At 31.1% G+C, this 25,885-nt stretch overlaps 1 protein-coding gene and 1 long non-coding RNA gene across 2 annotated transcripts in view; one reads left to right on the forward strand and one right to left on the reverse strand.

Moving 5' to 3' along the window:
• LOC128559621 (uncharacterized) lies at positions 1 to 25,565 on the reverse strand. The gene is made up of 4 exons (XR_008372506.1): positions 25,106 to 25,565; positions 5,200 to 5,262; positions 2,605 to 2,730; positions 1 to 1,695 (listed from the first exon to the last, which is right to left on the reverse strand). It is a non-coding gene; the product is annotated as an uncharacterized LOC128559621 (long non-coding RNA).
• LOC123547620 (histamine H2 receptor-like) overlaps positions 1 to 25,885 on the forward strand; it is a 315,142-nt gene that overhangs the window by 119,658 nt on the left and 169,599 nt on the right. The gene's annotated exons all lie outside the window — the stretch shown is intronic.

Raw genomic sequence — 25,885 nt, forward strand, 5'->3', positions numbered from 1 at the left:
GACGCTTTGACTTTTATTCTGAAAGTAGATGGATGAACACAGTGCAAAGCGAACTTCAATATTGAAACAAAATAATTATAAACATGCTTAAATGAAATCGAGATATAAGCAACAAATGTATTAACTGGAAGAAGTGCAGAATCTGGAACACTTAAGACCTCTTTGGAATTGACCTTAGATGCGCACAATACTTGGATTAAAAGTTTTACCGAGTTTTATTTTAATCGGGATAAACAAAGAAAAGAAATCTTTAAATTTAAGACAGAATGGTATAAATCTACATGTAGTATTTAGTATTTCGAATTTGAACTTCATTCATTTTTCATTGTTAGAAAATGTATGTTCCAACGACAACAAAAGCACGGTTGTTATTACATTCAACCTAATTTTATTGCCATTTTCTTCAAAAATGACAAACCGAATAAAACATGAAACGTTTTTACCCAGTTGATCAAATAAGATTCGAAAATTTATAATCAGCTTCAAAATGTACTAAAACTTGGACCATTTAATTTTAATTAAAAAAATAATAATTAATATAGAAATATGTAATGAAATAGTTTCTGTTAAACGTTGCTGTACAGGCGAAATGGTACCAACTTCAACACTTTGTTTAGCCACAATTCAAAGAACTCAGTTTTTGATAATATAATAATTTTTTTCTACCGACTTTAATCTATTTTAATTCTGCAACTTGAACAATATATTATGCCAGGACTAATACATATTTTCAAGCATCACCTAATAACATTAATAAAACGATTAAAATTGATGAAACCCTCTTAAATCTCCCTTTTTACAAACGTGTTATAAGTACACACTTTCATACTTAGAACCAATTTACCAAACAATCATGATGACTTTTCGGTTTTCGTAATTTAAGTTTCTGTATTAGATCGGTAGAACAGTTGTAGAAAAAGTAGTAAATCCTTTCATGTTTTTTTATTTGAATGTAGAGATAATACATGTTTTTTGCGTATTAACGTCTGTAGAAGCCCGCGGGAATGTTTGTGACCGAGACCGAAGGTATTCTTGCATAAAAACATTACATGACTACTAAATGTATTGTTTTCAAATGGGAGTTTATGATTCCGGTACATTTTTAATTACCATTCTGTTGTTCTTGGAAACGGTAAACATGTATGACAATGAAGCTTTTTACTGTTCTGTGTTCCAAAATCTACGGAATTCATTAAATCAATTTTACTATTTTCACATTCTTAAAACAATTTGAAATGAAAGCAAGAAAAGCGCAGTTTGGTTGAAATAATCCATCTCTTTCAAAATTATTTCCTACTCATGAACTGAATGGATCAGTAATATACCTTATTACGTGATTTGATACTGAGATTTGTAATTTATCACTTCTAAACCTTATTGTAATAATCCCGTATCTCATTTCCATCCAACAGTTTCAGATTCGGTTAGAATGTATCAAGACATCGTCATTGAGAACATTGCAGCAAAGAAAAGAACGAGCAATGAATTTCACTAAGTTACACAATGTGTTTCTCACATCACATTCAAGGCACCGTCCGAAGTCACCAAAATAAAATGAATATCCAACTTATCCAATAATGATTATTTCTATTACTTCTTCTGTCATTGTAGCTGGCAATATGTGCTAAGCATCCTCAAATGCTAAAAGTTTATCGCCATATTCCACTATATATTTAGCATATGAGCGACGCATCCCTGTAAATATAAATGAAAAATAATTTGATAAAAGCAGAACAATACAATGTATACTTATAAATGAGTGTTATAATTATAACAAAAGCTATCTTACACTTTTCTTTTATCTATTTTGTTTTTATTTCTTACTACTTTACATAAATAAACATATCTAAAACTCTGACAGGGGCTTTTTATTTCGCTGTGTCAATAGTTTGTCCTGATATCCCATATGGACAGTAGGATACTGTCGGAAACCAAAAGCAGCATTACAAGCAAATACAACTTCGCACTTATTGGAACACCCTATTGGAACTAGGAAATTTAAACCAGTAACTGTGCATCAAACCTTATTCTTAGTATCTGTCAAAAGTACCAGAACAAGTAAATTTAAGTTATATCCATACATACGTAAAACCTCCCTTTACATCAACAAATACGTCTTTTTTTTTTAATTTGAAATAAGAGCTACACTTTTACATGCACAAACTGAACAGAGCACATATTACTCACTGGTTTAAATCACTTCTTTCTAACAGATGGCTAAAAATGCTCTAGTGTGAAAAGACTTCCATGATGTACTTCTGTTTTTGCTTCATGGAATACATCTTCAAATCTAACGTGTACTACTGATATTTGGTTCGGAATACCCTTTCTAGAGTAATTTTTTTTTTTTGAGTTGAAACGAAACAAGAGCCAAATTCACCACAATTGATCTATCTAATGCATAGAGGTAACAGATACACTTTTTACTAAAATAAGACCAGCACATTAAGAGTGACTTGGTAAATTGTATAGTTTGGCAAATATATGGCTTAATGCCTAATTGCAAGCTAGATTGCTGTGAAACATTCAGGCATTACTTAAAGGAGACTTAAGACGTACAAACAAGAAGAGGAAATAGAATTAGAATGTCTTAAATTTCATTACCCATGCTATAGGTACCAGAAATAATTAGATCATCTTTAGGTGCATGCAGTATGACTTGTTTGTCATTGCCACTTGTCACCATTTTGGGCAGCTCCTGTGACTTACATAAGACAACAGCTGTCTTGCCTGAAATACAAAAATTCATGGAAACTGAAGAAGGGCAATATATAACATCTTACTGGCATAGGAAATACAGATCAAAATAATTGCACCTTAACTCATCCTACCTGTTAGGTATTACAACACCTGTTCATAACTGTGACACTCTGATACAAGCAAAACTGTAGTATCTTCACTATAACATACGCAGTGATATTTCATTTTATTATTATATATATTGTCTTGTCAAGTTATTAATTGTACAATAAATAAGCTGACAAAAACAAATGAAGCAGTTAAGTCCTTTTAGGGTAAATCAAACACATATGAATATATTACAATATTGTGTCTTAACCACTTTTCATTTCCGAGGGGGCCTCCGTGGCCGAGTAGTTAAGGTCGCTGACTTCAAATCACTTGCCACTCATCGATGTGGGTTCGAGCCTCACTCGGGGCGTTGAATTCTTCATGTGAGGAAGCCATCCAGATGGCTTTCGGAAGGTCGGTGGTTCTACCCAGGTGCCCGCTCGTGTTGAAAAAATGCAAGGAGGGGCACCTGGGGTCTTCCTCCGCCATCAAAGCTAGAAGTCGCCATATGACCTATAATTGTGTCGGTGCGACGTTAAACCCAACAAAACAAACCTTTTTATTTCCACTCAATTGTGTAATTAAAAGGGAAGTAAACTAATGGACATCACTGTTTGTAAGTACTTGCCTAAGGCAAGAGTTGTCATTATTTGTGGTTACATCTTTTAAAAAAAATATTAAAACTCCAGTTGTTGATATAAACAAAACTTTCATAAATATAACATTTGAAAAATCACTTTTGATTATTTGAAGGACTTAGAAATCAATTTGAAGACTTTATTTAATGTCTTTTTATCTTTGAAAACAGATTATCCAAAATTGAAATCAAGAAGTTTTTTGTTCAAAATAATTTGTAAACTTTAGCTGAAAGGTCTCAAAATATGAACAGTCAATGACTGATCCCGGACGAACCCCCATTTCTGTCACGCCTAAGGATAACATTTGTTTGTTACTTAAAATACTAAAAGTAACAGAAAAACAAACGAGGAACTATTTATAATGATTATTATGAAAAGTAACAATGCTTCAAATAATTAGAAATGTTAACTAGCTGTAAAGACAAATTTTATATGCAAAATAGTCCAAATCCTGTCCTGGTTAAATTTAAATCCAATAAGAAATAATTCCAAAATCCTCACAAAATTCAAACTACATGTATTTTAGATATAACTCCTCTCTTTAAAGATAAAGTTTTTCAGTCCAAAATGTTAATGTATATCCATCAAATGTTAAATGTCCAAACTGAAAATGTTTTGCTATTAAGAACTACAGTTCTGTCCTGTCCTGAGATACAGCTTCCTATCTTAAGCATCATGGAAGATTCCATAACTGTCATGTATCACCAAGAATATAAAAAAAGTTTCTTGAAAAACTAAGAATAACCAAGACTTTGAAAAAATGTTAACACTCTATTGACTGAACCTTCTAGAAACCCGTACATATAAATAGAGTTATTGATGTACATGAGCCCCACAACTAGGACAGGATTTACAATAATCTATGAGTCATCAATATAGAAAAAATAAAATGAAGCATAATGGGAAATGGCGTGTACATTACAAAAAATCTTGAAAAGATTTGTTTTTAAGTTGTGCTCTGTAGGGCAGATCTGAACTCAATATGTGACCTGACCTTTGACCTACAGGCCAAGTTCATGCTGCATGCACAACGTCTTATCATCACCTACCTTTATTCAAAGTTCAAAATCATAACTTGAATGGTTATTAACTTAAAGTTATACTCTGGGGAGGCTGCGGTTTTAGAACGTGGCTTACCTTGTTGGGTATTCATCTTTGTTGTTTTTTTCTGGACACAAAATTTGACAGATGTGACCTTGCTTTAAACTTGACCTTTGACCTACAGACCTAGGTCAGGCACTTTGCACATTTTCTCATTGCCACCTACTTATATGCTAATATTTAAGTAAGTACCTTGAATGATTAATATGTTGTGTTCCGGACACAAAATATCAAGGACAAATGTGACCTTTTAGCTTAATTTGGGACCTTGACCTTTGACCTACCGTTTATGTGCTCTGCACATTGTCTCATCGACACCTATGTGTGTACCAAGTTTAAAGTCAATACCTTGAATGGTTATTAAGTGATGCTCCGGACAGAAAATATGAGGGTCACATTTTACCTTCGAATTCCATTTGTGACCTTGACCTTTAACCTACCGAGCTGGTTTATGTACTCTAAACGTCATCTCATCACCATCTATTAATATGCTAAGTTTAAAGTTAATACCTTGAATGGTTATTGAGTTATTCCCCGGACACGAAGTATGACGGACGAACGTACGGACACACGCACCACCACATAATACGTCTTTTTTAAAAGAAAAACGGGCGTATAAATATTCCAATGAAATGTTTGTATATTGGTGCAGATTACAAATAATACCTACTTTGGGCACTAGGCGTTGGTACATAAGTATCATTCTCTTCGTCTCTCGCTTGCTTCGGGGTTGCTGAAAATGAAGAAATGAGATTCACTTATTATTAAAGAAGAAAAAATGGAAAACCACAGGTCGACTAACACGACATGAATGTAAATGTTGAAGGCTTGGTTTGAGTGAGCCTGCTTACCCACTGCGACCTCTAGCCCCGAGTTGGACAGAACTCACTTGAAAACCAAGGTTCTGTGTTTTATTGTGCAATTCGCGTGCCATACCCAACATTTACATATTTTACCAAAAAATATGATTTAGAGACACACATAGATGTATTTACACGGCGGTGTATATGAAACCTTCAGTGATACACAGAGTGCAATTTCATTAAAAGCATCTTATAGTCCCTTGTTGAATTAACTTATTTGCCCTAAACGAGAAAACAATTGGCAAAACTAAACAGACTGCATATCACAGACAGTAATTAGAATTTAAAAGCAGGTATCACATAAAAGGGATATTTAAACTTTTGAAGCACCCAAGCCAAATGTTCAAGCTGACTAATTACACAGTACATTATCACAACTTAAAGGTTTATTTCGAAGTATTTTCTAATAGACATATTGTTCTTCTCATTTTCCCCTTAGCTACACGCAAATGTCAAATACCAACAATTTTGAGATATCATCATTCAAGGGAGACGACCCACTTGAATGATAATAATAAAAAAAAAAAAACACTTTTACATCAAAGCATGAAAATACAACAAATACTGGATGGATCTGTGTTTATTATTTTTTGTGCTGATTAGAAGTATAATATTTGAACAGATTTTGTCACGGAAGTACATCATCATAATCATATAGGAATCATGTTTTTACAACAGAAGAACACACTGTCTTATGTGCAGAATGATGAAAAGGACAGATGTTTTCAAAAATGCTAATAGATATTTTTTCTCTTTATATGTATGGGATCTATCAAACGAGACAAAAATACCATATACTCAAGGACTTTAAAATCGCTCCATCGATATATTGCAACTATTTTATTCTTGAAACATGTTTCCAAATATACCTCTGGCGGCCCCTATGTACAACCAAGCTGAACTGTTTGAACAAATTTGGAAGAGAACCTCTTAAGAAACAAACAGGCCAAGTTTCATCAACTTTCACCAAATGGATGCAGAGGAGATATGTATGAAGAAACAATTTAAACAATTATTAAATTTATACTAGAAACTGTCTGATTCTCCATCCTAAAAAGGGGAAATTTCAAGTTAACCAACTGAAATATTCCGTTCTTTCTACCTATCTTTACGTTATGATTCAATCTAATGTTTTTCTTCATTCACCAGAAGAGATCTATTTTCATATCTTAAGAACGAGTATTGGCACCATTATTACCGAAAATAAACTAAAACATAATTTTAACATATCGTGAAAACTAATGACAAAATTTGTCAGGTTCATGAACGAATTAAAAGTTAACTCTTATTTTCACCTCTGAGTTTGATTTCCTAAAAAAGGTTCAAGCACATACCGCTAACTTACTGTCGTTTTGTCTATCCAAATCTCATGAGAATTCCTATTGTTTCAATCATTTGTCACTAATCAGGGCCATTTACAGGGTTGCAACTTGACAAGATTTGACAAAACACTTCACTTATTTTCAGATAGATATTGATGATTTATCTTATAAGCACATATATTGGAAACAAGATTTTGATACTAAATGTGTATTACAATCATGCTAAAATATCTCAGCTGTGACGTGTCCTTAAATCATAAATTCTTACAAGATGTGAAAAGATAAGTATAAAATGGAGACTATTTTATAAACATTCATGACAAGGAAAAATGTTGTCTGCCGTTTTTTCCGTTCATTGTGATCTTTCACAGAGTAAAATCATATTAAATTCCTTTCGTTGGAGTCAAAATATTGCATTAAACGTATTTAAATGCATACAAAAAGGCAGATAACTTTATCGTTATTTGGACACGATTTGTGGTTAATGTATCTATCATTATAACAATATGAAATAAAATAACCCTTCAGTGGAATTAATATCACTTCTGTAGAATTAAGGGCATTCTCATAAAGATTGAAAATATGAAAAATGAAGTGTAATATTAGAAAGGCAGACTAAAGTATTTACATTCTGTTAATTTATCTTTCACTGTGTAAAGACATACTTAATTCCCATAGCAGAGTCAAAGATAATCTTTAAATGTTATAAATTGAAAACAAATACAAAAAGGGAGATAATTGTATCATTGTTCCCGCAGGGTTATTATTATTGTGCCTTACAACACCTCTTATAGATATGTATCATCTTTTGTGACATAAAATTCTCTACTTTTGACTTAATCATATTTTTCTTTAAATATTAAACTTTTTGAAAAAATGAAGTAGTAATACGAAAGGGAAACAAGTTTGTATACACAGCTCTCCGAGTTTTTGAACTTGTTATGAAAGCTTTAAGAAGCTTAAGGTAAATTTCTGATGTAATACCTTCACTGGTCTCAGAGATGTGTAAGGAAAGCCATAAATACTCGTCTTTCAAGTACAAAAGAGGGAATAATTTCCACATATAAAACACAGAGTTATATGGAACATGATGTAATGCGTGTTCTTGCATTATGATCCTATGTTTGTTTTTCATCCAATGCATGCACAGGTTTTGTTGAAGGAAATGGCACAAATGGTACACTTTTCTTGGGCAAAACGGAAAATAATTTTGCCAAAATAAAAGTCAGTTCTAAGGGACCTTAATAATGAACATGCTTAATGACCTTTACAACATGTTTTGAAGTACAGTGCAATACGTGTTTTTGGTAAAGGTGTTGTGTTTCAAAGGAATTAACGATGTGAACTAACATGATGATCTCACATGTTTGTGAAGTTTTATTTAAATGAAAATTTTAGAAATCTTTAAGGAAAGATCAATTTCTTATCATTTTTAAAGTAAAATAGGAGAATCACTATGGCAAAACAACAGTCAGAATTATAAGATCTGGTTAAAAGCCTTAAAATCTATTTTATGACTCAAGATGTTCGATCGGAAGTTTTGCTTAATACATAATTGAGATCATTGTATTATAAACAAGCATTTGTGAAAGAAAATATTTCAAGTTTAATATTCTGGTACCTTTTGAAGATGCAAGTAAGAAGAAGCTTAATTGTAAGTTGTGATTTACACAATCTGATTAAAATCTCGATCTTCTTGTACACGTAGAAGATCTGACGGTGGCCAGTTCTACACTGCTTTCGCATCGTATCGGATTTCCGAAAACGGCCAGTGAAATCGCTTGTTACAGAATAAACGTAGGCTCGACCGTCAAAATGGCGCCGTCCATTTGTGTTTGAGTGCTATCAAAACTGTTTTGAAAAAAGTTAATATCAAAGAACTAAAACCTAAAACAATTGGACGTTTTTCACAAAATATTGAACTGGAAAAATTGTGTCGATTACGTTCAGTGCGGTCATCATAAGTATTATAAAGCAGTGTTTATCACACTTAAAACGTTGGAACCCCAGGCTCATGAGGCTAAATATAGATTTGTTTTCGTCTTCTACTTGATTTGTTAGTGGAAAGGTCGCAAGAAGGTGACCTCCGACGGGTCGCTGTCACATCCTCATGCGTAGCGTTATTGAGGAGATGATTTTAATCAGATTGTGTTTTACACATCCAAAATTTGTGTTTATTACATTTATATCAATTTTACTGTTCTCTCTCTTGATGCAATTTTCGGTAAAATGTTTTACGTTTCGACAGTTGATATTTAGAAGTCAAACTCAAAGACTCAAAACTCATTATCTCTACAGTTTAATCTTGGCTCGTGTAATTTATTAACACGATATCTAAGCCAATCACGTAAAATTAACCAAGGATTAGATTACGAGCACTTGTGACGTTTGCTTAAATATTCATAAAACTTCGTTATTATATAATAAGTAATGCCATAAACAAGAACTGTTGGATGAAAGGACCATGCGCTCATCTATTTGAAGCTGGTTGCCAAGAGAAAAGTGAATGTGACAAACAACAGTGGTTGTAATAGAAAAACTGTCAATTTGTCATAAAGTAGTATTCGACTATAAACAAACAGCCCAGCCTCCTGCCTTTTACAAAGACAAATCCGCATGAAGCTACATTCATAATTATTATCCTGTCATTGAAAAATCAGTACTCAAGTTGCTATCATGCTGTACCTTGGTTAAGTGCATTTGGTGGTTATTTCAGGTTATTTATATGTGAAAAATACTGTATGAATATTAATATGTTTATTTAAAATGATGTGCTAGTAAGTACATTAAAACAATGATGAAAAATAAACATGTATCTTGTTTTATTTACACAGACTGCACAATTATTTTAATGATAAAAGTTACCATGTGCTAGTTTACAATTTGTATGTATCATTCATTAACAAGCAAATCAAGATAGCATCATTGACCTTCAGGAACTTTGGATTTCTAAGTTGAATTTACTTATCTAACAGTCAACAAAAGTTTGAATTAGTGATGAATTTGCTGTATGTTAACAAACAAAACGAAATTTTTAATGCACTTATTCATCTATCTAATATAGAGAAAAAGGCCTGCGAAATTTCAGACTTAATTACATTAACCAAAACCTCATCCTTCCTTTAAAATAAAATTATCACTTTTCAAGGGGTTATAGAAAACTATCAATTCAGCATTATTTCTCTATGGGCATTAAAGAAAGGTTAATTGTAAAATCTGTTGACATTTGTTTGTAAACAAGGGTGTTTATGCTTGCATCCTTGATATAACATGAAATCAACTGTAGAATTGTTTCTTGAATGAAGCATTATTATCTTTTATTGTCATCATATACATGTTGTGTTTTCAATGTATTTCCTTGCATATCTAAAAATCATAATGATGGTTTATATTTTAAATTTGACTTACTGATGCAAAATGCCAAAAGCTTAGTAGTAAATTGTAAACTCCAAACGTTTTAAGTTAATTGTCAAATATTTCATTCAAATACTACATACCTAGTGTTATATGCTATATGTCAAATGACAAATTTCAAAGGACAAGGAAAGCCTGACAATAATTTAAATTTATATGAAAGCCATCTTCAAGCCTATCATAACGCTGAAAGAATTTTTAAGATCGGACCACCATTTTGTGTGTTTATGATATGTCGAAATCAAGAACTCTGTAATAAAATGTATTTCTTTTACAGACACGAACATTTTTGAAAACCCATTTTCTCTCCTATCGTGAAGAAAATGTCGTGACTGTAGATAGATTCTTAATGATAATACTTCACTGTGACAAAGTAACAAAGTGAAAATGTAAAAAAGTATTACATTTGAATACTGGCATAAAACTGCCACCGCTTAATTATTAGTTTTCATGAAACCTTTTGCTTGCGAAAAGTATGAACTAAAAATATAATGAGAACATAACTTTTGATGAATGCAATATAAATATCTTAACATGAAAATTTTATACTTGGTGTTTTAAACTGCCACAATATACCAGTTAAAGGTTTCGTGATATCGGCTAACTTTTCATGAAAAGTAGGAATTTTTCGTGATGTATACTTTTCATGAAAAGTTTGATGAAATTTTGTGAAGTAGTGGCTTTCATGAAAACTCTATCTGGGTTTATATTTTTTTTGATATCATGAAGGCCAGCATTATTATCGCAGTAAATCATGAAAACCGACAGCTTACTAGCACTAACTAGCATAACTTCATGCTAAGATATTTAACTATAATAATTGTTCATTTTATTTTTCCGTTTTCATGAAATTTTTAATTATTAACAAAGAAAACCTCTATTCATCCTTGATAGCTATCTGTTATGTGATGGTAGTTTTATTCCACTATAGATTCGTTAATTAATTTTGTTATTACGAATTACAGATAAAATAGCACACGATGATATTACCTAGTACTTGGTATCTTTAAACAAAAAGTCCAGTCTGGATTAAAGAAGTTAAAGATTCAATTTTTCATCATAATTTGGTCATATACTTTTTAAGTACATTATTTAAATATGCATAAATATGTAAAAAGTATTTCTCTGTGTTTATAAGGTGAAATATCATATACCATTTAAATAAACATTTGAGAAGATGCATGATTCAAACCTGTTCCCAGGTACAGCATGATATGAGTATTGATTCTTTAGTGATAAGACATATAAACTGGAGAGTATGAAAATAACGGTTTTCAAACTATTTTGGCCGGCACTGTAATAATATGAACAGTAGTATAAAGATGTAGTGAAATAAGTAACGTGTCATAAAGTAAAGAAGAAGGAATTAGTATAATAGACCTCAGAATTCGTCAAATATTCGAACTACTAAAATAAGAAATACCAGTCTTTGGTCACGATATCTTATCTTAATTAACATTTGTTTGGGGTAAGAGTTAGGTCATACGGCGAGTTTTGCAGTTTTTAATCTGAGCATTATTTCAAGCATAGGCGGTCACTTCAGTAGAACCACTGAGCGTATGCAAGCAAGCTCGATATCTTCCTCACAAGAATACTCTACATACCAAGCGTGATTTCGAACCCATATTTGTGAGGGACAAGTGATTCGACATCAGCTACTTGAACCAGTCGGCCAAGAAGGCCACTCAATTAAACGTTAGAGAAATAAGTGTGATATATTGTAGAACCTGCAGTGTTATTTTTGAGAGATAATGATTTACAAGGTATGGTTTATTACACAAAATATTCAAATATATTACTGCTGATTCAGAAGGTTCATTTAATTAATAAAGTAACAGTGTCACACAATCAATTTGTAAAAATTATAATTAAATGATATCATTTACATGCTTTGAAATGTAAATGTACAACAATAGATTCAGGCATCTTGTCAAAATATGAAGACGAACCTTATTAAACATTTTAATCAAACATAAGTCATAACTAAGATTTGTGAAAAAAGACGGGTTGCTTAGAATCTTTAAAAAACTAGATATGCGTCTTATTGAAAAAGACACGTGCCTCCAAATTCATCTCATCTTGATAAGGCAGCGTTTTTAGGAAATGGACATAAACATAATATACAGATAAAGATATAAAAATGTGACATATATTGAAAACTAATTTGAATTTAAATTGATATTTGATTAGATATCAGGGAAACTCAACATCATCTATGCATCCTTATAAATGGTATTTACTCATTGAATGATAACACAGCAGTCATCTGTATTTTTGTGATTTTGGAAAATGTGTCGAGATCTTTAAATAAATAAACGGATATCTATGTACATTTGATATTTGAAATTTTCATGTTCTTAAAATTAACAACATATTTTCTAAATATCTTAGAAACTTCATAAATTTACTGTTCGTATTATTAAAGACATTGTCATTGATATCATGGGGACGTTTGAAGTATATTTTGTTTCTAGATTAAGTTATATTACAAGAAACTAAAATGTTTGTATATTGAACTTGCGTGTTACGTTTCTTTAGTTGAAGATGATTTTGTAACAAAAAAGTATCGCTAAGAAAATTTTCCATACATTTTAATCTTTTGATAAGGTCGATATTTTCGGTGACATTAATAAAGATATTTATGTTATGTAATTACTGATAGCGTGTAACTGGTTGCCATTTGTTTTCTTTCTTAATTATACAAGTATGTTTATCAGATATGTGAATGTACCTGCTACTTTTAATAATAAGTATGATTTCATTCTTTGCCAACATTCCTTATATAATTGAAAATGAAATGAAAATAGATAAACAATGCATAAGAAGATCGTTTGGAAGAACAGAATGCAACCAAGCAAAACATTGCAGACCCGGTTTGATCGAATCTGTTCATAAGATGTAATAGGTGGGGGCCAGAAACGTCTTCCAAACACCCACTAGACATTTTTATGGCTACCAAATTGTTTGGCAGGACCAAAACCCTTTCAAATTAAAAAATATTCCCATGAAAAAACGTTTTTGAACTATATATGATTTCACCGTTTCGGTGGCAACAAGGACAACCACATAAATGATTGGTCAGTTTTGGTGATAAAACAGTAAACATGATGTCAAAATGGAGCTAAGACATAATAATATATAATTAATTGTAATCAATAAAAAAATGATTATATGAGCTTTTTTGTTTGCAAATATAGTGTAAACACTTAAATGAAGGAGGAATCAGTACGTAACATACTTAATACATGTTATGTTACCATTTCAATAACCTTGTTTTATTGCATCAATCATTTAGAAAATATGTACCTGACAGATTTGACCTGGTCTTAAATTATCACAGTGTTCTCTAAAATAGTATTTTGCAATTCTGAAGGTAAATAATTTACTCTTTGTTTAGCTAATTTGAATAAAATAAACCAATGCCTAAACAAACATCTCTTGAAACAAGATATTACTAAAACTGAATAACATGAAAAAATAACCTGTGATCAATAGACTGATGATTATTTGAGCTGCATCATATAAAAATATAGTGTAAACACTTATTTGAAGTAACATACTTTACACATGTTACGTTGCCATTTCAGTAATCTTGTTTTATTGTATTGTTTTTATTTTCTTAGGCAATAGTAAAGGAATATTCTGTTATCAAAATAAAAATGTGGAATACCACAGGTCGCCCAACACGACATAAACGAAAATGTTGCAGGCTCGGTTTGATTGAGCCTGTTCTTGGACGGTAGTGGAAGTGCAAGCTACCGTCCACGACCTCTAGCCCCGGGTTGCGCAGAACTCAACATTTACACATGTTATAAGTACCAGAATGCAATTTAGAGACACCCGCAGATGTTTTCATACGGCAGTGCACATGGAACCTTCAATGATGCACAGAGTGCAATTCCATGAAAAGCGGTGTATGGTCCCCAGATAACATAATGGATGTGCCCTAAACGAGAAAACAATGGGCAGAACTAAATAAACTGGAATTAAGAGATAGGATCTGTGGTTATGGAGCCTGCATATCACAGTAACTGCCAAAAAACAAAATTAAAAAGCAGGCACTATATCCAATGGGTGTTTAAACAATACCCAACACTTTTAAAGCGGGTGTATTGGAACCACCCAGGCCGAAATTACTAAATACTCTTACAAAACAGTATAGCTCCATGCTTTTCAAGCAGGGAGATTTTTTCCGTAACGGCACTTTAAAATACGTTACCAGTGCATTTTATTGTATTTAGAAACGTGTAGAAAAGAAATTGAAATTATTGTTAACAATATAATGATATCATTGATTAGTTTAAACTTTAAAGTATTAATTCTAACATCTTTTCTTCTCTTTTGTCAACAAAGAAATCATCTGAAACATTCATTTCATATTCAATGTTCCTTTTTCATTTTGAATAAAAGTATCTATTAGTTTAAATATTCTAATATCAGTTTCTTAATTATATTTTTCTTTTATTTGATGGTTTCATCATTGTTGACACTAATTACGTTTTATTTCGACTGTGTATTGTTATGTGTATATTGTTTATATATTAATTATGTACACATAGCCGCACACACCCATACACTGATACAGTGTTATGATTGTGGGGCTTCCTTCATGGAACATGTGTTTTCCTAATGGATATTCATTCTTCTTATGTGTGATCGTAAAGTGTATCTATTTACGTGAGAAATAAAGCATTTTGTTTTTTTGAATTTCAGAAACACATGTAATTCAGTGAGATATTCATGCGCTCTTTAATAAAATATTCACTATTGAAAAGCAGCACTGAACAAATACTAAAAAGTAGTTTAAATAATCTTTAGATTTAACATATGAATTTGCAAAAAGCTGCCAGAATGTGAACAATATTTCGTGGTAGAAAACGAAGATATAAAAAAAGTTAACTTGATGGATATAAAATGAAGAAACTAATAATTATAATTTTGTAACATTTAGAAATATCGCAATATTTAGAAATGAAAAACATCTTTAAGAAGATCCTTTGGAAGCACCGAATGCAACCAAGCAAATAAAAAGTAGACTCGTTTTATTGAGTCTCTTAAAGAGATGTAATGAAATGTGAAACACCCCTTATTCCCCTAGCACCGGCTTTAGCGGAATTCTATTATTGTAAAATTGAATAGACTTAATGATCCCAAAGGACCAGAAAATCTAACAACACTGAATTCGAGTATGGAGTGACTTTTCACAACCGTCACATGACACTTAAAGGCTATTGGTTTGATAATGAAAAAGCCTGAGGGTATTTTTCAGTATGGTCAGCTAAATTTTGTTCTTTTTTTGAATTTTTCATACAGTTAAATCTGATGAAAAAGTGACAAATTCTACATGGAATTGAAGTTCTAACAGAGATCATTATATGGTATTGGAATAGTGGATGAGTTTTTGAAAAAGCAGAAATTGACTTGAAAAGGGATTATTCTTTGTATTCACAAGTTCACAACATTTCAAAATATTGGATATTTTTGATGGTATTGATTATATCAATGATTTTTGGATTATTATTGGATTATTGGAAAGCTGCACAGCTAAAGGCAACTTGTACAACTAGTGCAATTCAATGAAAGGATTACTGATCACTTGCTTCTTGACAGTGTTAAACAGGTGAAATTATTTTAAAAACATCTTTCATTATTGTGTAACTATTACAACCATCATGACAGGAAGGGGTCAAAGTCAGCCCAAATCAAATCCTAATCAAAATAAACAAACAAATGGAGAAAACCCCAGTAAACAAGCAAAGATTGAAAATCCTAGTAAACGAACACATTCAGAAGTAAGCAATGAAAGTATGGGGGACATTGCTGTCATTCAAATACAGTTAGATACTATGACTCAAGAACTATCTAAACTTAGAGGAGAGATAAAGAGTGTTCTTAAAAAGGATGATATTGTAAACATTGTTTCACAAACAGTAAAAATCATACTGAAATCTTTAGGAGATAAAATACAAAAAGACATAGAAAGGCAGGTAAATGAGAAACGTCAACCATTACAGGAACAAATAGACTCGCTCAGGTTTGAAAAACAACAGTTAAGTAACACTTACTTGAGATAAATCTCTTAACAGAGGAACAACAGAAACAAATCTCTGAATTGCAAGAAAATGTGATAGAACAGCAGAGAAGGGCCAAAGAGACGATGAGAACCAACTATAATTAACAATATTCTCGTAAAATTAATTTCAAGATTATGGATGTAACAGAGAAAGAAAATGAGACAATAGATAGATTGAGTGCAACTGTGCGAAACCTGTTGAAAAAAGAAAATGGGGTGACTATAGGTGAACATGAAATAGTGGCAATACATAGATTGCCATCCAGAAACGTAGGGGTAAAGCCAGTGATCATTAAAGCGATAAACAATAATGTAAAAACTAGAGTGATGTAGAAAAGAAAAGAGATGAAAAAAGCTGGACATAAGCTGGTAGATGATGTCACTAGAATGAATACTGGTTTGATAAATATACTTGCAGGGCATATTGAAATAAGCAGTGCTTGGTTTTTTAACGGGTCAGTATATGGACAAACAAAAGATGGTGATAGAATCAAGTTTGACATTTTGGACGATGTCAACCCAGTGATCATGAATAATAAATTCATGAAAGGTACACCAAACGTATAAATACTTTCTCCACCTAAGCTGTGGTCATATATTAATACATGTAAATATTGGATATTCAGTCAGCTTGTTTTCCTTTCCTTACGTGACCCTTTATCTTTCTGCTAAAGTGCCATGTAAAATCAATAATGTGCTGCCTATTATGCAAAGATATGTGAATATGTAGTTTAGATACATGAATTCGTTGGTTTGTATTTATAAAATACTAAAAGCATACACACAATTTTAGTATCATTACATCCTTTCAGGTGATCGAAATTGAGCAATTCCTATTAAGAATGTAATGTTAAAGTACGTGTCAGACATCTAATAAGAAATAAATGATAAAACTTTTAAGTTGGTAATAGAGTCTGAATACAATCATATATTGTCTGACAAATATTGGATCTGGCTTTAAAGAAATGCCAACCCTAATGTGTTGACAGATAAACCTGTAACATTACATGTATTGGAACATTGATCTTAGTCATAGATTGTGAACTAGTTACTATATGAATCCAAGTTCTTTCTAAGGTAATACTTTACTTAAGGTAACCTGTGTTTTAAATATTTTGATTTACTCATGTAATAGTCTACATAAAACTGTGTTGATAATGCAAAAACTTGAGCATTTGTGTTTTTGAGTTTTTACATGCATTGCTTTGCTATGTTAGTATATAAAAGTATGCACTGCTTGTCTGAATGTAGTTTTTTATTCTTAAATAATTATAGAAGTGTAACAATGTTGTACTGGATAAATTATGGATAACTTGAAGATTTACTCTTACAATTGTCGTGGTTTGAATAACAATAGGAAACGTAATGATATTTTTTCTCTGTTCAAGGATACAAAACTCCGACATATTATGTTTACAGGAAACACATTTTATTCAAGAGCATGAAAAGAGTATATACTCTAACTGGGAGGGGGAATGCTACTTTAGCCATGGTAAATCTAATTTTAAGGGTGTAGCCATACTGTTAAGAAAAAAATCTAGATATTAAAATTTTGAATGTAAAATCTGAGAGTAATTGGGGCTGTTTGGTTATAGAGTTATTATACAATGATATTAAATTTGTTCTAACTAATAGTTATGCTCCATACGGATGACCCTATATTTTTAAAAGTGTTTTAATACTATTGATACTTTTGACACAAAGGATAGTTATATTATTTGTGGTGATTACAATTTAGTTTTAAACCCTACCTAGGACTTTGAAAACTATAAATCAATAAACCATCATAAAAAAGCAAGAAATTTATTGATATAGGAATCTAATAGATGCATTTAGGAAAATACACGGAGATGTGAGAAAGTATACTTAGAGAAAATTTACCCAATTACCGCAAGCCAGGCTTGACTTTTTTCTATTAACAAATAATTTGCATAGGTATTTAAGAAATTCAATAATTCCTTACTAAATGATTCATAATTTCTAGTAGTCATTAATACAAAGATAGATGAAATAATTTTACAATATTGTGTTCAAGTATATAACTTAGACAATGTATTGTTACTGGATAGATCAAACATACATTTTGTTATCAATGATCAGTTAATTCTAGAAACATTGTTAATGGAAATACGTGGAAAACCCATTTCACATTCAAGTTATAAGGTAAAAGTGAGAAAGAATTATGAAGAAAAAATTTCAGCAGAAATTTTAAGCCTGAAGTCAAATTTGACTGAAGACAAAAAGAAAGACTGTTACAGTTACAGAATGAACTTTCAGATTTAAGAAATAAAAAACTCAGGGGGTCTTTTATCAGGTCAGGGGCAAATTGGATAGAAAATGGAGAAAAAGTAAACTATTTTTGTAATTTGGAAAAACAACACATTTCTAGTGAAAATATTTCTTTTATCGAAAAAGAAGATGGATCTCAAATATACAGTTAGAAGGAAATACTTAAAGAAACTCAAAACTACTATGAATGATTGTATAGTGAAGAAATGTAATCAAAGATTTTGATCTTGAAAGGGATTTGCACAACTGTAATGTTAAAAAATAAATACTGAACAGAGTAATAATTTAGAGGGGCTTTTAACTAACACAGAGGTAGCTTATACTTTAAGTCGTATGAAAAATGATAAAAGCCCGGGTTGAGACGGTTTTTCTATTAACGTTTTCAAAATGTTTTGGAACAAAATTGGAAACTTTGTTGTGAGAGCATTAAACTATGCCTTTGTTATGAACTCCTTTTCTAGAAATTTGAAACTTGGAACAATTATATGCATACCAAAAGATAACAAGCCAAAACAATATCTCAAGAATTGGAGGCCAATAACATTGTTAAATGTAGTATACAAATTAGCTTCAGGTAGCATAGCAAATAGGTTGAAAAAAGTGCTAAGTGTTCTAGTGTCTAATGATCAAACTGGATTTGTTAAAAATAGATATATTGGTGAAAACACCCACTTAGTTTATGATATTATGAAGTATTGTGAAGACAATAATATTCCTGGATTACTGATGCATATTGATTTTGACAAAGCTTTCGACTTCTTATCCTTCAGTTTCATTGAGAAAACATTGCCATTCTTTAAATTTGGTGAAATGTTTATAAGATGTATCAAGTTGTTTTTATTTAATACAGAGGTTTGTGTATCATTTAATGGTTGGGGGGCTTAAAAATGGTAGATGTAGACAGTTATATTAACTCTTTGAAAATTAAATGGCTAAGAAATTTTCATTTACACAGTGAAAGTAAGTGTTATAAACTGTTTAATTGTTTGTTTGATGTGAACAAAGTTATGAATTGCGGAAAGTTATTTTCTGAAATAATTATGAAGAGAATAAAAAATATTTTTGGAAAGCTGTTTTAAAAGCTCACATACTGTATATTGGAAAGTTTATCATTTATGATTCTGAACAATTGTTAAATATGCCACTATTTCACAACGAAAATTTTCTTGCTAATTTCAAACCTGTATATATGCCAGTTCTGTATGAAAGAGAAATAAGATTAGGTAAGGATATACTGAAAGAGGATAGCAATTTTGTAGACATTGTTTATCTAAAGAATATTACGGGAAAGAAACTCAACTTCTTACAGTATTATGGATTAGAAATGCTGTGAAAACTTTTATTACGAGAAAAAAATATTTAAGTAAATAATGACCAATACTCATTTTTTCATAATCCTTGCATAAATTGTTACACATATCCTTTGTTACCTAGAACAGACGTAAATAAGTTTATTTACAAAACATGGACAATAAAGAGATACCTAGTACTAAAGATAAATGGTCGAGATTGTATGAACATTGTAACATTGACTGGAAGTAATTTATAGTTATGTTTTAAAATGTTCTAAAGATACATACATAGAGTGGCTGCAAATAAGAATATTACACAAAATTCTACCAACCAATTCACTTTTGTTCAAAATGAACATTAAAGAAAACAATTTAATATGTACATTTTGTCAGGAAAATGAAGTAACTCTAATTCACTTATTTTATGACTGCAGTAAAGTAAAACCTTTGATTCAGTATGTTTCCAAGAAAGTCAATTAATTTTATCCAAATTTTCAATTAAAATGTATGTGTGTACTTTTAGGATCTGGTAAAAATGACAGTAAAGTGGACATTGTATTTTTAGAATTAAAGCGATATGTATTTTTGTGTAAAGCAAAAAATTTTTTTACCTGCTATAGAAGGTGTAAAAAAAGTCTAAGATTGGCTTCGAAAACTCATAGCTTAGTTAAGTCCAATGACGTTGACAGAGATAGGTGAGCAATTGTAAAATATATGACACAAAACTACATTTAGTCCTGTACATGTAATGCATGAAAATACCTTTTTTCTCTGTAAATGTTTATGTTATTTTTTTTTCATATTTAGAACTACAAAAATACATAGCTTCAGGTCCTTATATATTGTAGTTGCCTACTTTTAGATTCTGTGATATATCAAAACTAATATAATACACCCGTTTACTTGTACGAAAAATACTGTATTTTTTAAGTCTAAAAAGGAATATACATGAAGTACATTAAGATAAACTAAAAAATGTAAAATATTATTATGCATATGAATGTTGCTTTTTGTAAGGCCAATGGGGGATGGCTATACGATCCCCAGGAAGCCAGATGGACGGGGAAAATAAATGGGGTTACCCATTTGGGGCCAGAAGCTAATAAAAACAACATAAATATTATCTTGAAACAAGATATTACTAAAACTGAATAACATAAAAAATAACCAGTGATCAATAGACTGGTGATTATTTGAGCTGCATCATATGAAAATATAGTGTAAACACTTATTAGAAGGAGGAATATCTGTAAGTAACATACTTTACACATGTTACGTTACCATTTCAGTAATCTTGTTTTATTGTATTGTTTTTATTTTCTTAGGAAATATTAAAGGAATATTCTGTTATCAAGTTATTAAATGCTCTTACAAAACAATATGGTTCCATGATTTTCAAGCAGTGAGATGTTTTTCCGTAACGGCGCTTTCAAATACGTTACCACTGCATTTTATTGTATTTAGAAATATGTATTAATTCTAACATCTTATCTTCTATTTTGTCAACAAAGAAATAATCTGAAACATGCATTACTTATTCAATGTGCTTTTTTCTTTTTGAATAAAAGTATCTTTCAGTTTAATCATACTAATATCAGTTTCTTAATTATGTTTTTCTTTTATTTGATGGTTTCATCATTGTTGACAATAATTATGTTTTATTTCGACTGTGTATTGTTATGTGTATATTGTATATATATTAATTATGTACACATACACGCACACACCCATACACTGATACAGTGTTATGATTGTGGGGATGCCTTCATGGAACATGCATTTTCCTAATGGATATTCATTCTTTTTAAGTGTGATCGTAAATTGTATCTATTTACGTGAGAAATAAAGCATTTTGTTTCTAAATTTCAGATACGCATGCATTTCAGTGAGATATTCATGCTCTTTTTAATAGAATACTCACTATTGAAAAGCAGCACTGAACAAATACTAAAAAGTAGTTGAAATACTCTTTAGATTTAACTTATGAATTTGCAAAAAGCTGTCAGAATGTGAATACTATTTAGTGGTAGAAAACGAAGATATTAGAAAAAAATGTTATCTTGATGGATATAAAATAAAGAAACTAATAATTATAATAATTCTGTAACATTTAGAAATATCGTAATATTTAGAAATGAAAAACATCTTTAAGAAGATCCTTTGGAAGCACCGAATGCAACCAAGCAAATAAAAAGTAGACTCGGTTTAACTGAGTCTCTTAAAGAGCTGTAATAAAATGTGGAACACCCCTTCCTAGCACCGGCTTTAGCGGAATTCTATTGTTGTAAAATTGAATGGACTTAATGATCTCAAAGGACCAGAAAATCTAACAACTTGGGGTGACTTTTCACAACAGTCACATGGCGCTTAAAGGCTGTTGTTTTGATCATTAATTTTCTAAAGATGATTTTTTGGAAGCATAGAACACAACCAAGCAAAATGATAGCCGACTTGGTTTGACTGATTTTTGTTTGAATGGTAATGAAATGTTAAACTGCCCTCATGCCCCTAGCAATGGCTGAAACGGTGTTCTATTATAGTACAATTTAATGGATTGTTAAAAAGTGTTAAAAATCTGAATTTTAAGTAATGACGAAATGTCTTTAAAATATGAACTGCAAACAATTTGAGACAGCAGTATTACAAGAATCACATTCTTCACGTCTTGATCATGATTAAGTTGTGACTTACGATATTTTCACTTTAATGTAACCTACTATAGCATGTCTGCTCTCTTGTTGGTTAGCTGTAACGAATGCTGTGATGCTTTATAACCTATTATTTATAAAATGGCGTGAAAAAAGAAGATCATAGGTTATTAAAAATCACTTTATTTTTTACGAATGGCATTTGATTATACTTCGCTTCTGAAGCAATTCGTATGACTCTCAAGTCTCTTGCTACAGTTTGGACACAGTGGGCCATGCCTTCTTCATAGCCTTTGATACCTAATTTAATTGATATTCAAACTTTATCTATTCTTTTTATTACGACTGATGCCTAGTTTCTGTTCGTGTTTCTCTTAATGGTCCAGTATATCTCGAAATATTCCACCACATAGTACAATTTCGGCCTTGTCTGTGCAATTTGAAATATCAAAAAGTAGTTTGTACATTCTGTCATGCTTTTAAATGTTTCAAAATGACTGCAACAGTCTACTCCATTTCATAAATATTAAAGTAACATATATTTCATATATCTTGGTTTGCTATCACTAAAGAGATCACAGTTTTGACAACCCGGTAAAAGTTAAATCTAAAGGTCTTACTTTTAATATTTGCATATTTTCTTTTGTTTGTTAGTTTTGGTTTAGAACCGCTTAGCAACAGAAATGTAACGATGAGCTGTTAACCTAACCAGTGTTCTTGGATTCTGTACCAGTATTAATCAGTTCTCTACAAGTAAGTGCTTAACAGAGGTGGAGGTCGAATGACTTCAGACTCAATGTCTTTGATCAAATCGTCATGGAGAACAAAAGCCTCATCCGGATATCTGACTCAATACCCTATGAATTATAGATCTGTGTTCTCTCTTCTGAACTAACTGGGTTGGTTTTGTATATATCCTTATAACGCTAATATTTCTGAAATTAAAAACATACCTAAGTTATAATATTTTCTTTTTACTCACAGGAATGACTGCACATATAAGCTTGATGATCATATTAATGAACCTATGGACAATATTGAGGGTTTAATTGAAATTTAATTTAAAATAATAGTTACATAAAATATGTAATATATACTTTAGGGAATTTCGTAGTAAACAGATGAAAAATATCTCAAATAAAAATATCTTAATATCCCCTAACAGTTTAAATAAATCAGTATGTTGATGATTGTTGCTTCAATTTCTTCTTCAATATCTTGAAAAAATCAGTGGTAGTGGTAACGTATTTTAAAATGTGTTACGGAAAAAAATCTTACTGTCTGACAAGTAAAGAAGCATACTGTATTGTTATAGTACAAAATAAGTAATATTAATTAAGTTTCTAGAATATTTTCTAATAATTGATGAAATAAAACAATGTTTTTGAAATGATAACGTAACATGTGTAAAGTATGTTACATACTGATTCCTCCTTCAATTAAGTGTTTATTCTATGTCTGCAAACAATATAGCTCACACAATTGTAATTCCATTTATAACAATTGATTATATCATTTTATTCAGTTTCCGTGTTCGCAGTTTTTTTAGACTTTGGTTGTGACACTGGTTCATTTTATGCAATGAGCTAAACATACCTAGTTGGAGTAACAACTTTTACCATAAGAGTAACAAAATACTATTTTAGAAAACACTGAGAGACACTAAGACCAGATCAAAACTGTTTGGCTCATTTAAATTGATTTAACATTCTAATTAAATTCATGAATATGCAAATTAGTTAATATAATTGATTGTCATTTATATGGTTGTCCTTTCCAAAAATGAATGGTTGCATTGGAAACAGTGAAATCATATTTAGTTCAAAAGAGTTTTTTTCATGGGATAATTTTTATTTTGAAAGAGTTGCTCCTGCAAAACGATGTAGTACCTATAAAAATAGTCTAAGAGGGAGTGCGAGGGGGCGGGGTGTTGCATGATAGACGTTTCTGACCCCTGTACTATAATGGAAAGTGCCACACCCTCATGCTCAAGACCTCGCAGCACCGGCTTCAGCAGGATCCTATTACATAGATATTGAATTGACTCAATCATCTAAAATAGCACTGTTCTAGACAAATTAAAGTAAAGCAGCCATTTTGTTGAAACAGCCAGCATAAAGTAAACCGAAACCATAATGGAAACGGCAGAATGGATGACCAAAGGGTTCCATTACATGAATAACGAGATGCAGCACACATTGACATGATGCAAAATACGTCTTTTGTGCTTTTTTTTCATGGAAAAAGATGAATCCAAGCACTTACAAGTTAAGGAGGTCATATCTATTTCCTGTTTACTTTTGTTACGCATGAGTTAGCAAGCCGGTGGAAATATGTCTTAAAGATATGATTTTAGGTCAACAACTCAGAAAATGATTATACAAATAGACAAAAAACAATATGATGTTTTTTTTTAGCATTTGTTTTTCTATTAATATGAATAAGGCAAAGCCTCAACGCAAGCTCGAGTCTTCAAATGGAAAGGAAGTTATTCACAACTATCATTAGACAGCGAAACTATTCACCTCTGCATAATACTTGACGTCATGTTACCGAAACGAGGCTCGAAAATTGAAATGAAGATTGAAAAAATAACTGCATTTTGTCAGGCCTATTCTCCGAGCTCACTATTTTGAGGCGTGCAGTCCTTTATCACAAAATAAAAAAAAAGATACCTGTTTACATTTTTCCATCTTGTAATGGGTTGAATTTACTCCATTTGATGAGCGTAAAATAACTGTCTCGAAGGCTTTAACACTATATTATATTATAGTTCCACCAACAAAATTACTTGAAACATATCAATATGACTTTAACTTAAATCCCGCATATAAAGCATGTGTCACAAAAATAGATAATAATCACCTTACTAAAGTTTGGATTGCGCGACGAAATAAATTAGATGACTGAAAATCTATTTTTGGGAACAGTTCTGCTTTTAAGAACAGTTCTGCGTATACAAAAAAAGTAATCACTTTGAAACAGTGAACTGTTGTATATACAATTATACATTCTTTTATACGTAAGTATCACTTGAAACAATGTAATTAAGTAGAAAAAAAAACTTCCCAAAATCAATCGTGGTTTATGTCCTTATTCCATATTTTTATGATCATACTCGATACCTTCACTGGTATACTGCGCTCTACTAAAACGAAGTAAACCTGACATTGTGCAATATGTGGTTAAGGAACCTAACTGTAATATTCCCTTCTCTATTGATGATGATATTAACTCTATACCTATGTTCAAGTTTAAATGTATATATTTGTAATATTTTATAAAACTTACATAAATTGTGAATATCCAGGCACAGGATGATTTATCTTTTATGAACAGGTCACAGTATGTTTTTCAAAATTTTCCAGTGGCACACAATAGATCATAATGTGAAGTACATACAATAAATGTTTAAAAGGTCATGGTGTGAAAACTTAAAACTGTCTGTTACATAG

This window comes from Mercenaria mercenaria, chromosome 9, assembly GCF_021730395.1.
Source record: "Mercenaria mercenaria strain notata chromosome 9, MADL_Memer_1, whole genome shotgun sequence".
Lineage (NCBI taxonomy): Eukaryota > Metazoa > Mollusca > Bivalvia > Venerida > Veneridae > Mercenaria > Mercenaria mercenaria.